Here is a 14790-nt window from a genome sequence, read left to right on the forward strand (position 1 = left end):
GATCGTCGAAATCTGATCAGCGTGCTAAGCGTGCCAGCATACTCGCTGGGGCCTGTGTAACTTGCATAACGCACTGCATCATTCTGGTCGCGCGTACAATCTGGTCACAGAATGTTCCATAACAACAGACAACGAATAGAACCGCTGATACCATTCGAGAAACTTCCGATATATGGAGGCGCGTCCTCCGCCGAGCGATAACGTTCAACGTTTGGTAGCGGCTCAATAGCGGTCACCGGAAAAAGACGAACAATATGCCGTCAATATGTAAGTGCCATTTCTTTCGGAACGCCACATGTACTGTTTCAACCATGGCTAAATCGCATATTCTTATTTTCTTGTGCGGAAAACATTTGAAAGTAAGTGCATCAGATGATGCGGTGGTTGAACGTTTACATTTTTTTTTTCATCTATGTTCAAAAGCAATGACTTTTTCACGTCGCGCAGACGCTGCTACAGTCTTCGTCGCAAACTCTTCACCCAGCAGCAGACGGCAGACTCCACTTCAAGCCGGTAGCCATCGACTTCCCCAAGACGTGTCCAGAGAGGATCACAGCCCGACCCCTACAGCCGAACTATTTCGCCGATAGCGACGTTCTGCATCGACAACCCTGCATCGGTCGTAAGATGTCGACCTACTGAACCTATCAAAACGCAGGTACGCCATTTTTTTGTTTCTAGAACAGGTGCCTCAAATTTTGAAATTTGCAGTTTCAGCTAAAATACTACGCAGTTAGACATAACTACACCATTCATATGACACGCAACGCACACGCAGCCGGTGTTCCCAAAACTACTACCGCCCGGATTTTTCAGTAATGCAGCCGTGAAATTATTTCCTCGTAAGCCCAGCAAAACGAAAGCCCGCACAGCGCTTCCTCCCGAGTTGTCGAGGCGTATCAGATCGGAAACTGATTCTCGATACTTGCACTGGCCTTGGATATCAGCGAACAAAACGATCTATCATGCCGAGGGCTTGCGTTTAATAGATGGTGGCGAAATAAGAAAACACTCATCTACGCAGACTTGGGTGCACGTTAAAAAAGCCCAGGTAGTCCAAATTTCCGGAGTCCTTGCACTACTTAATTCGTGCCACATAATTAGATCGTGGTTTTGGCACCTAGAACACCATAACATTTTTGCGTGAAATAGACCAGTAGGCCCCTTGGACTGTGAACTTGTATAAGGGGCAAACACATGTAACACAAAACTGGATTGTGAAGAACCGATGCGTAAGTTATCCGTATACGAACAAGTTTACTAAAATAAGAGCGAGTTTGCGCAGGCACTTACCGAGGAACAACAAAAGTCAAATAGGTTTCGGGCTTAACACCTCCCAAAGCTCTACTTTCTGTCACGGTGGACTCCGTCGTAGAGAACTCTGGCTTGTGCATTATCGCCTGTGGTTCGTTACTACGCGCTATAAGCATGGTGTGCAAGCTTCACTGCCCTAATTCAATGCAGCACATGGTTTCGGAACTCACTCTTCTTAAGGCTGGTTGTCGATATGGCGGTCATAAATCCTCACCTTTATGGTTATGCACAGGTGGCTCTCCGTGTCGCTGGCGTGGACTGCGGTCGCTTCAGAAAGCGTGTTCCTAGAATTCTGGTATATCCTAAAGGGGTACAAGTTCTATACCTGCATACGGACACGGTGTGCGTATTTAGCCTGAAAAAGCATTAGAACTTTCAACAAGGCACAAAAAACCAGCGCAGTAGCCGGCGCTAAAACGGCGACAACAGTGGTCCACACTGCACTGCTCGTGTGTCCACATACGCCAATCCTGGAGCACTGTTTCTTTTTCTCCCACTGTGTGCATTTTGTGCGCTGCTTCGGTTGTACGCAACGAATTGGCTTTTCCAAAAGGCTTTAAAGCTACTGGACATGCTTTTTGCGACACGTGCCTTCCTGGTATGTAACAAATGAGCTACCGTACCTCGTAGCCAAAAAAAATGCTTTCTAGCAACTATGGTAAGCCAGTTGCGCTGGGCTCCCGTGTATATACATAGCGCAAGGCATTCAAAACAAGGAGGCAAGAGACAAGCTTCCAACGGAACCGGCCTGCATCCTAAACGGTTTTTTTTTCTTCAGAACATCATTCCTAGCGAGATAAGCGTCTGTGCAAGCGCTGGTGAGAAAATTACTCAGACAAAAACTTATGCGAATCCGACGCACTGTGGAAATCGTAAGCTAAGCGTTCTGTGCTGTTTACATTGACTGACGATAACTAGCGGTGATATTCACGGCGAAAATGTTTCATTTATTCATTGTTTAGCAAAATATAAGTGTGGCGAGTTGCTGGTGCCTGTTACCTTGCGTCTGCAACTGCTGTTTCTCGTCATAGTACGCAGAACACACAGTGAGACGTGTTTGCTTGAGACGTTCTTATGCGCCATTCTTCAAAATTTCCAAGTACGTTATTGTCATTGCCTCACACGGCACATTGCGCTTCACCGGCAGATCAATTTTTCGACGATAACCGGCTGTGTTTGCAGCTATCGTTGTGCTTTGAGTGTAACTTGCTTTTATTAGCACAGGTTCGCTCAATATAAATTTAGACGAACAAGGGTTTTGTAGTCGTGTTTCACCATCTGGTGGAGGTGCCCGTGCATTCATGTAACGAACGCCACCGTGAATTTGCGATCCAACCCAACATCCGAGGACAACTCCAACGTTACCAAGTGCCAGAGAAATGGCCAAAGGCGTCAAGGATTGCTACCGTTCTACGGACTTCTACTTGAAAATACGAGGAAGTGCACGGCCATGGAAGCACTTACAATGGAAGTCCCAGTTTCACCAGCATCAATCGTGCTGCAGCAGCCCAGGGAACCACCAAAGTTCCACGGATAAACATATGAGGACTCGGAAAGCTGGCTGCACTGGTATGAAATCTACCAATTATAAGAGCAACAACAAGCTGCGCCATGTCTTTTTTGCAGTGTAAGACGCCGACAGAACGTTGCTCCAGAATCGAGAAACCATCTTAACAAAGTGGCACCTGTTCTTTAGCGGCTTCCTGCAGACATTCACAAGCGTCGTGGGCCAGGAGCGAGCCCAAACTGCACTAGAAAACCGAGTCCAGCTGCTCAACAAGACAAGACCATCGCGATCTTCACGGAAGAGATGACCCGTCTTTCCGGCAGGCGGACCCAGAAATGTCGCAGGAGAAAAACAGTCCGCTTCTTAATAGGGGGCGTCAAGCAAAAAAAATTCGCCGAACTGATTCGCCACCCGCCGAAAGCCATTGCTGAGTTCTTGGGAAAGGCAACGACGACTGATAAAACTTTGTAAATGCGTACTACATAATATAACCGTCAAGTGCTCACTACGCCGCCGGGCGCCATGCAATCACTGGGCTCCGATGACCTCCAAGAGACCATCAAGACCATTGTGCGTGAAGAACTGCGCAACATCTTGCCTTCGTAGCAACCACAGGCGCCCTCGGTCCCTGAAGGGGTCCAGAGGGAGCTACAGCGACCACTTAAGCTCCTCAGTTGCACTCGCAATCGGCGCAACTCCAGCCAGTCGCGATGACATAATCCCCCATCGGCCGCCGCCATGGTGCCCCTTCGCGGCCACGCCGCTGCCACAAAGCCGTACTGTGGCACAGCGTAGCCTTCCAAGGAAGGTCGACACTAGGCGCGCAAGCCGACCACCATCCGCTCTGCTATCACTGCGCAGAAGCGGGTCACGTTTATCGCTGGTGCCCATACCGTGAAATGGGACTACGAGGGTCGCTGGAACCCATGCAGTGAAATTCGACTTCGAGGGTTCGCCGTGAACACTCCAAGCCCTCAGCAAAACCAATGCCCTCACGATATCGCCCACTATCTTGCCGCCACTCAGTGAAGCCCTCGACGACTATCCAGTTCGCCGTCACCAGACCGCTACCTGTCGCCGTCGCCTTTCGACTACCGTCTGCAGCCCTTATCCCGAAAAGTAAGAGCAGCAAGTGATGGAGGTGCGGTTGCCGATTTATTTTGAAAGACGACGCTTTTTAGGAGCTCGAACGACGGCTGTAGTCACCACCAGTCGTTTCACACTTCGACGAAGACGCCGAGAGGGAAATCAACACCGACGTAAGTAGCGTAGGCCTCGGTGACATGTTAATTCATAGAAATGACGGAGTTGAAATCATAGTAGCTTACACTAGCCGGCCACTGCCAAAAGCGGAAGCGAATTATTCTACGACGGAAAGAGTGCCTTGCAGTCATTTGGGCTACGGCGAAATTTAGGCCTTTCATATACGGCAGACGCTTCAAAGTGGTAAGCGACCACCACGCTTGCGTTGGCTGGCAAGTTTAAAGGATCTATCAGGTCAACTAGCGCGATGGAGTCTCCGACTCTAGAAATTTGACATCACCATGGTGCGTACGTCCGGGAGGAAGCATTCTGATGCCGACTGCCTGTCGCGCACCCCTATTGTCCCGCAACCACAAGGCGAACTCGACAACGCCTTCCTAGAAACAGTAACAGGTAAAACATACCACCGAACAGCAACGAGCAGATGCGGCGTTATGAAGTTTTGTGTACCACTTAGAAGGCAATGCCGACGTTGTCCTTAGGGTATCTTGCCGTGGGTTGTCTTCGTTTTGCTTGCGCAACGACGACCTCGTAAAAAGAACATCCCCCTAATCTGCGCAAATTACCTTCGCATTGTGCCAGCAATACTCCGGTCAGAAGTGGGCACCTTGGGTTTTCCTGTACGCTCACAAGAATACAAGAGAAGTACTATTGTCCACTCGTGACCACTGACGTCGACCGCAACGTCACGACACCCATTGACTGGCAGCGGCGCATGGCACTACCTTCAAGGCCATCACTTTTTTACGTTTACTGCAGCCGATCAAGCGTCCTGGTGGACAATTTTAGCAGATTGTGGTGAATTTGTTGGGACCCTTAGCGACATCAATATATGTAAACAAGTCGCTCTTCATGGCCACCAACTACCTTACGAGCTACGCCAAAACGAAAGCCCTGCCCAAAAGTAGTGCAGCGGAAACCGACAGAGAAACGACCTTTACAATGGAGCTCATCCAAGCTATTCTGCAGTACAGTCAGACAAGGAAGAGGAGGACAACTGCCAGCACGCGCAGACGAATGGCCTAATGAACGTCTGAACAAGACGCTCACCGACATGTTAGCGATGTATGTCGACGTCGAACACAATAAGGGTGGGGGGGGGGGGGGGGGCATCCTCCCGTGGTGCAACATGGCGGTGCAAGAAACAGCGCAGATCGAGCCGTACAAGCTGGTTTACGGCAGGAACTCGACCATGACTCGACGCCATGCTGCCACACGTCACCGAGGAAGTGTATCTGGAAGTCGCCGCCTTTCTTCACCGCGTCCAAGACGCTCGACAGCTAGCCCGCCTGCGGATCAAGAACCAGTGGAGGATCGAAAGCCTACACAACCACCTTTGACGACGTTACGTCGTGTACCCGCCCTTCCACCGTGTTTTGGTTTGGACTCCAATGCGACGATGAGGAGTTAGCAAGAAGCTTTTCCAAGACTATTTGGGAGCCTGTGGGATCATGTGACGTAATCACGCACTGGACATGAAGGCGTGCCACACGGTATTCTTCAATCGCAGCGCCGCCGCTCACGGCCTGAACTGGCCCGTATTGGGCACCATAAATTAAGCCCTTCTACCAAGACTGACCCAGGAAGTTTTTTTTTTTTGGACCAGGCAAAATCATAGGTTGATAAAACACTGATGCTGATTACATGATAAGTTGTAACCATAGGCACGAAGCATATGACAGATAATATAGTACAGTTCTTGCTTGTTGACCGTTATGGACTGACTTATTGCCCTTGTGCAACTATTTGTATCTCAATGTAGAGTTAAGTGAATTAGTTCATTTATTTCTTTGTGCGGAAATATTTGTTTCCGGCCTTAAGCCCATTTAGGAGACGTTTCATTAACTTTCACAGGGGGGTGGGAGGGACTTTTCATATCGTTCACGGTAATCAATTGTGGTAAGGGTGTCCGTGGTGCTGTGCTGGGCTTCTACGAAACGACGCGAGCACGAAGAAGACGACGAAGAGGCAATGATGCTGGCATGTGGCGAACGGAGGATGTAGGAAAATAAGACCAGAAATTACAAACGAACAAATTTGACCAATAGCAATTTAACACGCGAGGAACGAGAAAAAGAATAAAGAAGTGCCTGGAGAAGCTGATGGCACAGCACAGAATTGAGGCATCATCGTCACCATCAGAAGCGAGTAGTGCCAGGCAGCAAGAGCTGGTCGGCTTCTCGTCCCGAAGCCAGCTGGCTACTCCAGTTACCTGGCGATTCTTCAGCCGTCCATGGTCCACTGCACTTGTATCGGTACAAATTCCAGCCCTGTGCCCTCCGTTGGTTTTTCGGGGCCAGACTGTGCCAGACCTGCCCTGCTGCCGATTCCTACGCCTCCTATGAGCTGTCCGACCATACAATGCTCATCCCTGGCGCCATCGTGAAGCGGAACCTACCGACCCACCGACAGCACATCGATGTCCAGAGCGTGAACATTTACAAACATTACTTATCGCGACGTGTGACTATATAGTTCTGTGAGGCTTTAGTGGTTGATTCCCTGGGATTTAAGTTCTATTCATCAAGTGTGTAGTAATTAAAGGTTTTTCTAGTGTTTCTCTGACGCGGTCAATTTGACCTCGCTCATTCGTTTATTAAATGTCACTGAAAATTCCAAAGCCTTCGTTCCTCTCGGTAAAGATAGTTTCACATCCGTTAGTCATTTTTTCGAGCCATCCTTCACAGGGAAGGCGTATACGTCCTTCGTGATTTTGTTCTGGCTGCGCTAATCAATGCAGAAATGCAGAATTCTATCCTTCTCCTTCGCGATGACTCCAGGATACGCCCACAGACTTTTCTACAGCTGAATGATGTCGTCGTGGAGAATTTCGTCACTTTGTTACTTACATAGCTTCATATGTGCGCGTGGAAACCGGGTAACGGCTGTGGCGGTGTGGTGGACGACATTTTCTGGTCATTATGCAATCCTTAGCAACTGATGTTTGTCGGATGCTTGATGACGACGAGAAGTAGGCCTTTCATAGATGGGCGATACCATTGAGCTGTTCTTGCTTATAACAGGGAAGAGATTTATCAATATTAAGGAGTGGTTCAACACCACGCACCCGCTTTATATATTCGGGAAAATTCAAAGGAGAACAAGTGCATCACTGACTGCTGTAACTTCTTCCAGGTATGCGATCTTTGTGCCAATATTCAGGTGTTTATGTTGATGGCTGAACTTCGTCACCAATACTTGCGCTTTTTCTCGGCGTAACTGTGCGTTACCATTTGCAATTAACAATCGTCCAGCAGCTGTTCGTCGTTCTCGACGATGGCTTTCATGCCTCCGGCTGCTTCTGCGGCGACGGAAATCATGTTGGCGCGGCGCGGTACTGATTCGGTCTCCAACTACACCTAGGGCACGATTAGTGAGTCCCCTTCATACGATACCCCTTCAGTGGTATCGCTTGATTTGTCGACAGAGGTATCACTTTTAGGTCGATGACTGCACCCTGTTGACTCGGGAAGTATACATGCCGAGAATTACGTCCCGTCAGCATTGTAGCCGGACAACGACGGTCGCAGGGTAGGTCCGGTCATGAACTGTAACTCTTTTTATGCAGATTCCGGTCAGCGTTATTACAGGTCCTCCAGATGGCCGGAGGCACTCATGAATTTCATCATCTTGTCGGCCAAGGAAGGGTGCACTGACGACAAAGCAGTCGGCTGCTGTACAGCCGAAAGTAGTGACGTCGTGATCGCCCACCAGAACATCAAGGCCGGTAGTTCTTGGCGTTACATTGCAGTGAATGTCTGGTACGTCGCGTCGTCAGGTCTTCCTTGGTTCGCGTATTCTTTGCTTCGAAGCTTTGTAGGGATGGCGGCACGTCGATGCTACGTTGTCGACGTCGGCGGATTGTCTTCGGCATTTCGACGTACAGCAACTCCACCTCCTTAGGTTGATGCTTTTCGTTTTCCGGTAAAGGGGCTACGGGCCCACCCACAGGTTGCGCAGGTGTACGTTTGGCGCGGCGGCAACAAGTAGTGGCTTGGTGACGGCGAACGGGACCGTCGTCGACGGCACCACTGAGTTGCGGCGAGGTAGTCGGCAATATCACGAGGCCGCTGACATTGCTGTGGGCGCGGCACATACACGACGAACCCTCGTAAAGCCATGTGGCTCTACGGGCATCGATGGTAGACATAGCCGGCTTCTCCGCAGTGATAACAAACAGCACGGCGTCCTAGAGCACAATACATCGATTTTTCTTCGGTAGCTGCGCTGGGCGGGAGGCAGAAGGGCCACCTCGTGGCTGCGGTGGCAGCCTACGGAACTGCGCTGTTTCTGGGTCCCGGCGCGTGTGCGGAAAAGGTGGGTGACGGCTGGCTATGAAGGTCTAGTGCGGCTTAGGTCATCGCTTCCTGCTGAGTCTGCGTTGAAGGGAGCATACTGCGCAGTTCTTCATGTACAACGGATCTGATTATCTCTTGGAGTTCGTAGCAGACTAGTGGTTGTATTTCGCTCTTCAACGAAAGCACTTGACGGTTATATTGCCCAGTACGCATTTCTAGCGTCTTCACCATGGCCGTGGCTTCCCTTAAAAATTCTGTGATGGTCTTGGGAGAATGTGAATTAATCCGGGGAAAAGCTCTTGCTTCACGCCACGCATGAGGAACCGCGCTTCCTCGTCCTCTGATATGTCCAGGTCAGCGTGGCGGAACAGGTGGACCATCTCTTTCGTATAGATAGCAATGTTCTCGTTTGGGAGCGGCACGCATGATTCCAGTTATCGCTTCAACCCTCTCATTGTGTGCGACGTTCGTCAAGGTGTTCAAGAGGGTGCTGCGCAAGAAGTCCCGCGCTGCCAGGGTTGACTTGCGATTCTCGAACCACGTCCTGGCGGCGTCTTCCAAGAAGAACTCTACATGACGCAGCCTGTCGTCGTAGTTGGAGTTCTTGAAGGCGGTGACCCTTTCGTAAGTCTCCAGCCAGCTTTCCAGGTTTTGAATGAAGATCCGAGGAAGGTCGGTGGCTCACTGAGCTGCTGCAACACGTTCGGTGTAAGTGCCACCGAAGCCGCCATCGTGTCTACTATCGTGGCACTTATCGGTAATCTAAGGAACAAGTTCTTCCTCCGGGGACCAATATGGTCTGGGGCAAAGTTGGTATTCTCTTCGGTGTTCGGGCCTGTTTCACGGCGTTGCGGGCGCGTCCGGTACAGGGTGGTCCTTTATGAAAGTGCTCTGTGAAGGCTGCTTAGAGCGCCAGCACGTGGCAACAAGGAGAAGCACATCTACTTGTGGCGTCATCTGCTGGCTGCCAGAATAACCAGCCGTCGCTGATAAGCAAGCGCCTGCTGGAATCAGCTGGAATCCCCCCCCCCTCCTCGTATGTCTGTTGGGCGAGGAGCGGGGCCTCTACCTCAATGACTGCTGCTAGCAAACCGCGTTGTATACGCAAGTGCACTGGAAACGTGGAAGCGTCAACATACGCCCGGTTGTTATTAGGCACTCCTGGGGTACCCATATTAATGCGTAAGCATTCTAGGCCTTCTTCCCTCGGAACATTGTCCGTCCGTCAGTCCGTTCGTCCAGTTTTCTATCTGTAACGCGTGACAGGATGCATTGCATGCATAGATACACCTGAGGTGCTATGGAGGTGTATATGAGAATACCTTAAAACTACGTATGACGAATGAGATCGATGATTTTGACTATATATAGTGAGTACTGAGAGGCATAAGTATAAGTAAGGTTGGAAATACTAATAAAATTAGTTAGGATAAGATTAGTCAAGTCTAAAGGCGATTAATAGAGGGTAACTAGGAATATTGCGGCTAATTAAAATCAATTAATGTTAAAATATTAGGCTAATCAAAAGTTACTAACTTTAGATCAACGGAGCCTAATCAAGGATTAAGGTTACCTTGATATTAGTTACACTTAAGTAATATTAATTAACAATTACATGTATAAACGTCGTCGTCGTAATTTTAACTAAGATTAAATAAGTAATTCAGCAAACGTCGTCAATATAGAAATAACTAAGCCTGAACAATTAGTAACAACATAATTACGTTTATTTACCTAAGCTTACGTTTCTCTTGAGTGCACTTCTTTCCGAAACCGCTTTGAATCACATGACGTTTATTCATGCTATGAGGGGATGTAGCCAGGGCTCCGTATTGCAAAAAAGTACGCAGAAACTCTACTGGAGTTGTCAAAGCGTGCATAAGCCTACCCCCAAATTTAGGTTGGCCCACCCCAAAATTTTAAGCTGGTGGCCCACCAAGAAACTTAAATTGGTCCACCCGCAAATTTATGTTGGCCTACACCCAGATTTCAAGTTGTCCCACCCCGAATTCTATGTTGGCCCACCTTCAAACTTCAAGTTGGTCCACCCCCAATTTAATTTGGCGCACTCCCAAATTTATGTTGGCCCACACCCAAATTTCAAGTTGGCCCACCCCAGCTATAGGCTTCCCCATGGATTTTCTGTGGACCCTATGTATCTGTATGGTTATACTCTCTAATCAATCTTTTTTAATTGTTCCTCATCACTGATAAAGCTACCAATCATCTACATTTACACTACTATTAGTTTTATAGCTATTAAATGTCGTAACATCGCACATCACAAATTTTTGGCCAGATACAAGGTATCACAAATTTCGGGTGGCGGACCCATCTTGGTACGAAACTCGCCAAAGAATGCTTACGCATTAAAATACGCTGGGAGTGCCTATTACCTAGTGGGCATATGTTGATCCTTCCATCTTTCCAAGGTGCTAGCGTACCAAGTGCGGTTTGATACCAGCAAACGCTGCGTTGCAGGCCCCGCCTGTTGCGCATCCACCTGGCGTGGGAGGCAGTCCACAGCCGCTTGCCTATCAGCCGTGTCTGCTTATTCTGGCCGCCAGTAGATAGTGCTACAAACGTACGTGCTTCCCTTTGTTCCCTGTTGATGGCACTCTAAGCAGCCTCCGCAGAGCACAGGCCACGCGCTGGCATGTTTCCTTTCCTTGTACATTCCCTTGTACATTAACGCAAAGCCTTGTACATTAACGCAAAGCCTTGTACATTAACGCAAAGCGCCTCTACCAGATGCGACGTTCTAGTAACGGTGAACAACATCGGAGCGAAAACTGTGAATCATGAAACTAACCCTTTATTGGACGGATCTGATCCTACAACAGAAAGTGACATTCAAAGTAAACGATAGCGGCGAGCACAGTCGGCGATCGTCGAAATCTGATCAGCGTGCTAAGCGTGCCAGCATAATCGCTGGTGCATGCGTATACCTTGTATACCGCACTGCAGAAATCGGGTCGCGCGTACAATCTCGTCAGACAACGTGCCATGACAACAGACAACGAATAGAACCGCTGATACCATTAAAAAAACTTTCGATAAATGGAGGCGCGTCCTCCGCCGAGCGATAACGTTCAACGTTTGGTAGCGGCTGAAAAGCGGTCACCGGAAGAAGATGGACAAGTGCATGTGTCGATATGCCGTCATTCTGTAAGTGCCATTTCATTCGGAACGCCACATTCACAGTTTCATCCATAGCTAAATTGCACATTCTTATTTTTTCGTGTGGAAAACACTTGACAGTAAGTGAATCAGACCATGCTATGGTTGAACGTTTACTTTTTTTAATTTATATTCAAACGGAAGGGCTTTTTCACGTCGTGCAGGCACTGCTAGAGTCTTCGTCGCAAACTCTTCACCCAGCAGCAGACGGCAGACTCCACTTCAAGCCGGTAGCCATCGACTTCCCCAAGACATGGCCAGAGAGGATCACAGCCCGACCCCTGCAGCCGTACTATTTCACCAATAGCGACTTTCCGCATCGACAACCCCGCATCAGTCAATAAAGAGCCACGAAACGAATAAGAAGTTCAAGGACCACAGTCATCGACGCGACTTCATTCGTAAGACGTGGACTTTGCTGAACTTGTCAAAAGCAGGTATGCCACTTTCATTTTGCTTCTAGAACAGGTGTCTAAAATCAGAAATTTGCAGTTTCACCTAAAATACTACGCAGTCAGACATAGCTGTAGCATTCATATTTTTACGATATCATCGAGCGATGCTCAAGGGCCGAGCCGCCGCGAGAACGACGACGAAGTGGGTCTGTGCCCTTGGCGCGAGCGAGTGCCGGCCTGGCGGTCTGGCTCCAGTGTAAATAGCCTGTAAATAGCCTCTTTCATCTGTGTCTTTCCACACGTAACATTCTGGTGGAGGTTAGCGACCCCCGTCTTCACCACGGAACTCCGGAGTGGTCGGTACATCGAGCTTGTCACCATGCCTCCCGGTGACAAGACCGCCTCTGCAATGGCTTCGGCTTGTCCGACTGCTCCAATTACCACGGTTGCCCAACAACGCGACCCTAGTGAGTTCTCTGACCTGGAGGGCGAGGACGTTGACGAATGGATCAAGCTCCATGAACACACCAGTGCTAATAACAGGTGGGACCCAACGATTATGCTCGACAATGTCATCTTTTATCTCGGCGGCACCCCACGCCTGTGGCACCAAACGCATGACGACGAGATAACTAGTTGGGACAGTTTCAAAGAAAAGCTCAAGAAACTGTTCGGCGACCCCATTGGGCGCAAGGCTGCCGCGAGAAAGGCTCTTCCGTCTCGTGTTCAGACATCTACAGAGCCGTACGTTTCATACATCTTCGACGTCTTGCTTCCATGCCACAAAGCTGACGATACTATGTCTGAAGCAGATAAAGTGTCGCATGTGCTAAAAGGCATCGCCGAAGATGCCTTGTTTTCGGCCACGTCTCGACTATCGACGCGATCATCAAAGAATGCCGTCGCCTTGAGCAAGCGAAGAGCCGCCATATCACACCACATCACGCGGCTGCCCAATACTGCTGCTACGTCGACATGTGAGTGTCGACCGCGTCAGACCACTCCCTGTGGCGATGTCCCCCTTACTGTTCGCCGCGAGCTCAAGGCCGTCCGTTCGCCAGCTTTCTCCGCGGCGCCTGCCGATCCACCAGCAACAAGGATTTCGATGATTCAGGCCGTCGTCAGACAGGAATTTGAGAACATGGGTCTAAACTCCGTGTATTTATCGTCCCCACCCACGGTTCCCCAGTTCTCTAGCAGCCCTCCTCGTCACCGGCAGTCCTTTTCTGCCGCATCTCGCCGCAACCCGTCCGAACGGCATACCCTTGATGACAGGCAGATCTGCTTCCACTGCTGTCGCATCGGCCACGTCGCTCGTCACTGTCACAACCGATGGCCACCACCTCCTCGGACATACGCCGGCGCTTATTCCCGCACCTTTGGACCTTCTGTTCCCTATACCACCCGCTGTGAACCCACTGTCGCTGATGCCCCTGCTCCGAACCTTCGCTACAGCCGCTCGCCCTCACCTCGACGCCATCAGTCTCGTTCGCCCCAACCCCGCCGTTTCTCTTCGCCGCCTATCGCTTACCGGACCGAGCCGGAAAACTAGGCACTGCAGCTCCTGGAGGTGAAGCTGCGTTATCCACCCTGCCCTCAAATCCTCTGCTCACATTACCTACGAACCAAAACCTTCTTGACGTTGACGTTGATGGCTATCCTGTCATGGCACTCATCGATACAGGAGCACATCTTTCTATTACGAGTGCTGCCTTCCGACGACGCCTGAACAAGCTCCTCACTCCAGCGTCGGCCCGCGTCGTCCGCGTTGCGGATGGCGGTACTGTGCCTATCATCGGCGTGTGTGCGGCACGTGTTAGCATCGCCGGCCACCACAATCCTGTCCTCTTCACCGTGATTGCTCATTGCCCCCACGACCTCACCCTCGGCCTCGATTTTCTCTCCGCGCATTCTGCTCTTATTGACTGCTCTGCCAGTACCCTTCGCCTTGAGTTGCCATTTCTCGCAGAACCTTCTGACGCACCCCAGTGCCGCCTACGCCCCACTGGCTTTATTCGCCTGCCGCCAAAATCAATAGCCTATATTGAACTCTTGTCTTCCCCACCAGTCCCTGATGGCGAGTACCTCGTCACTCCTCTGCCCGACAATCCACTGCAGTATGAAGTTACCGTGCTTCACAGTATACTTATTGTTACTGCGAACCGCAATTTCTTGCCTATCTGTAACTTTGGATTGGCAGAGCAAATTCTACCGCAAGGTTCCTTGCCAACGTTGATTGTCTCGGTGACCATCACGTGGCAACTTTATCGACCGATGCTTCTCGCGAGCTCAGCAGGCCCAACGTTCCAGCCTCGGCCGCCGATCCCAAGATACAGAAAATGGGTGCGACGGACCTGTCTTCTGCGCAGGCTGAAGACCTTTACCAAGTATTATCGTCCTACCGAGATATTTTCGACTTCGACGATCGCCCTTTAGGCCAGACGCTCGCGGTCAAGCATCGGATTCTTACTGGCGATGCTACGCCTATTCACCGACGACCGTATCTAGTTTCTGCATCGGAACGCCGAGTAATTCAAAGTGAACAAAATGATAGATAAAAACATCATTGAGCCTTCGTCGAGTCCCTGGGCGTCACCTGTAGTGTTGGTTAAGAAGGATGGCACGTGGCGCTTCTGTGTAGACTACTGTCATCTGAACAACATTACTAAGAAGGACGTCTACCCGTTCCCACGTATAGACGACGCCCTTGACTGCCTGCACGGTTCCAGCTATTTCTCTTCTATCGATCTTCGTTCTGGATACTGGCAGATTGCTGTTGACGGTATGGACAGAGAAAAAGCCGCGTTCATCACACCTGATGGCCTATACCAAT

The 14790-nt window shown here is 50.0% G+C and overlaps 1 long non-coding RNA gene across 2 annotated transcripts in view; it reads left to right on the top strand.

The window, feature by feature from the left end:
• The first annotated feature begins 451 nt into the window (after positions 1 to 451).
• The window catches only part of LOC139049561 (uncharacterized), a 34156-nt gene continuing 19817 nt past the window's right edge, over positions 452 to 14790 (top strand). For both annotated transcript variants that reach the window (XR_011508402.1, XR_011508401.1), the window contains exons 1-2: positions 452 to 658; positions 11727 to 11999. This is a non-coding gene — a long non-coding RNA (uncharacterized lncRNA). The remainder of the gene's footprint in view (positions 659 to 11726; positions 12000 to 14790) is intronic.

The sequence above is a fragment of the Dermacentor albipictus genome, chromosome 9 (genome assembly GCF_038994185.2).
Source record: "Dermacentor albipictus isolate Rhodes 1998 colony chromosome 9, USDA_Dalb.pri_finalv2, whole genome shotgun sequence".
NCBI classification, from domain to species: Eukaryota; Metazoa; Arthropoda; class Arachnida; order Ixodida; family Ixodidae; genus Dermacentor; species Dermacentor albipictus.